At 36.0% G+C, this 3,094-nt stretch overlaps 1 pseudogene; it reads left to right on the forward strand.

Moving 5' to 3' along the window:
- The first annotated feature begins 2,552 nt into the window (after window positions 1–2,552).
- LOC126008214 (uncharacterized) lies at window positions 2,553–2,782 on the forward strand (annotated as a pseudogene).
- Window positions 2,783–3,094: the final 312 nt, after the last annotated feature.

Below are 3,094 nucleotides of genomic sequence, written 5' to 3' on the forward strand. Positions count from 1 at the left end.
TTATATTTTGAAAAATAAGTAGCACAGATAGCTTTGATGGCTGCCTCCTGAAGCCTCCTGCAAGCTGCCCTTGCAGATTTGGGAATTAGAACTGATTTTCCTAGTCCTGACCCAAGCCAGGCATTTCCCAGAGTGGCAGTATAGGTCAAGTAGTGAGGATTTTGAAGGATTACTACCCTCATTCATTATTTTATTAAGTCACCCTCATTCATTATTACTACCCTCATTCATTATCTTATTAAGTTAACCCCCCCAAAAAGGGAAAATTCAATTTGCATATTGCTTTTCAATGGTCCTAAGAAAACTAGTCTACTCCCCTAGATTACTATTACTTGGGTTTATTTAAACTGACACTCATTTTCAAATTGACTTTAAGTATGGGATAAGCTAAAATAGGAAGTGATGGCTTTTGAGGTTATTTCTCTTAAATCAGTACTGTTTACATCTTCAAGCAAACAAATAATCGTACTTTTTAAACTCTAGGGAGAAAGAAAAGGCTTTTTAATCAAAAAGATTTCAAAGCAGTGACATAGATAAAGATTCCCATTCTGTCCACTAGGGGAGGAGAGAGTGAGGGACAAGTTTTGCTACTGCACTTCACAGGGCTGTCTTGAGTGGCAGCTGCTATGTGGGTCTGGATATCCTTTCTGGAAATGGCAATGTAGCATAATAGAATCTAGTTCCTTTGGATAAAGCACTGCAGGCTTGTTTTGATCCCCAACAACAGAGATGGGAATAGATTGCTAGGCCAACATGGAAGTTAAGCTTCTTAGAGATTAGAACCAGATCTTGTGAAAATCTAATTCTGTGTTTTGAGGACTAACAGCACTTTGCAGTCAGACCCAAGGTGGTCAACCATTTTAATTTACTGGGTTCTCTCCTCAAAGTCTTGCAACTTGTTAATTCCCTCAGTGCTGTAAGTCAACAAGGATGAAATAAGTTGTAGTTCATCATTCAGACTAATCCCTCATTTTCCATGGTCTGCTCCAACTTTCAGGTTCACCCAATCCATTCCCTTCTTTTTTCTACTGTGAATTTATATTTCATATTCTACTTCTGCATAGTGTCCATTTAGACTCTAGATGCTGAAAAGTTTCTGTTCAAGGATCTTTAAAAAGCATTAAATCATTTTGCTTCTTTGATCTCCCTTTTTCTCTCTGTATACTTGTAACTCCTTTCTGACATGTCATACCTTTACAGAGTTCTTTTTTGAGCTTTATATTTGGCAAAATTAGGAACAATGTTGAAAATAAACTCCCAATATTATTAATTGCCCCACAAACTCACTGCTACTTTTTAACTTTCTGGTGAGGTTGGAATGTGGTTCTGGAACTAGTGGAAATTCATGTTTTCTCTTGTCAACTTTTCCTTACTGAGTGATTTTAGTCACTGCAATAAACAAGGCAGAGTTCTGGGATAAAAGACTACATAGAAACGTACACTTCTTTTAGCATAAATTACCCCATTCATGTGTGAAATTACTAAGATGATTCATAAATTCACCTTTTAAAAGATGAGTAAAATAGGCTCCAATGAACTTTAATATGTCATTTGGAAAATAATTAAAATTCTAAAGAACTCATTTGTCAAACTGTAAATCTATATGTCTCACTTTAAAAAACTGGATTTAAGGAATATAAAAGCATGAAAGAGACCATCTAAGGATCCACCAATTTAATGGATAAGAAAATGAAGACTTCTGAGAGAAAAGGGCTTGCATAAGTCACCTGATGCAGTATAAGCAGGACCAGACAATACCTATTTGCCCACTAGAATTTATTGGAGATGTCAAAATCAGTTTCATAAAAACCAATAATATTTGCTGCAAATGTTTTAGAAAATAGTAATCATACTAAAGTAGGAAAATAAAGAATATTTATTATTCTTTATATTTTATAAATGTGTAAGACAAAATAAAATTTAGACTGTAAAAATTCTATATACTTTTATCACAATTTGGTATATTTTCACTATAGTTATAGTCTACTTTAGTGTGCTGTACTATAGGCACATTCAGTTTTCCCTGGCATTAAATATGTTTTTTTTTTTTCAAACAGGATGGAATATGTGAGTACAGATATTTTAACAGCACCATTTGGAAGGAAATTCCACAGTTCCAAAATAGCCTTCAACACTCAAAATATAAAAATTAAAAAAGGTTTTGACTTAGGTTGTAGGCATCTCAAAATATATGGAAAATTATCTAAGACTTTACTTTAGCCAATAAAATGAAGTGGAATTATTTCTATTACAGACACATACTGTGAGGTGTATAGAAATTTAACTGCCTATATTTTCCAGAAAACGAGCTTAAAGTTCATCTTAAACCTTCTTTAAAAAAAAAAAAAGTTGAGCCAGAGCAATCGCATAGCAGGTAGGGCATTTGCCTTGCATGCGGCAGGTTTGATCTCTGGCATCTATATAGTCCCCTGAAACTGCCAGGAGCAGTTTCTGAGTACAGAGTCAGAAGTAACCCCAGTGCCACCAGGTGTGGCTCCAAAACCAAAAACCAAAAAACAAAGAAACAAACGAAAAACAACATAATAGACTAATAGATTATGCTTTCAGAGATCTTTTCTATAGTTCACTACTAAAGAAGTTTCTCTGATCTTTAGAGCACCCCAAACTACAAGGGAGAGTCAGCGTCAGAGATTCCTCTTCTGAGTTTGAAGTTGGTTCTACATGTTGCTTCTGCAATTATCCTTTTGCTTTCTTTTGCCATTGATACTCATTCTCCTCTTCCTTTGAAAGAGGGAGATGGAGAGGATGCCGTCTGAGTAGTGATTCTTATTTTTAAAAGAGGGGAAGTGGGGCCCGAGTATGTTTGTCCTGCATGCAGCCAACCCAGGTTTGAGCCCCAGCATTCTTTATGATCCCCCAATGCATTGCCTGGAGCAATTTCTTAGTGCAGAACCAAACATAACCCTTGAGCATCACCAGGTATGACCAGGAAATAAAAACCAAGAACGAAAAGCAAAAAGGAAACCTAGTCAAATCATCTAGCCTACTATGGCAATTCTGTCGCAATTTTTTTTAGCATTGTCCCTAACCCCTCTTCCTTCTACTCTGAAGGGTGTAGGGAATTCCAGACAGT

Source organism: Suncus etruscus, chromosome 4 (genome assembly GCF_024139225.1).
Source record: "Suncus etruscus isolate mSunEtr1 chromosome 4, mSunEtr1.pri.cur, whole genome shotgun sequence".
NCBI classification, from domain to species: Eukaryota; Metazoa; Chordata; class Mammalia; order Eulipotyphla; family Soricidae; genus Suncus; species Suncus etruscus.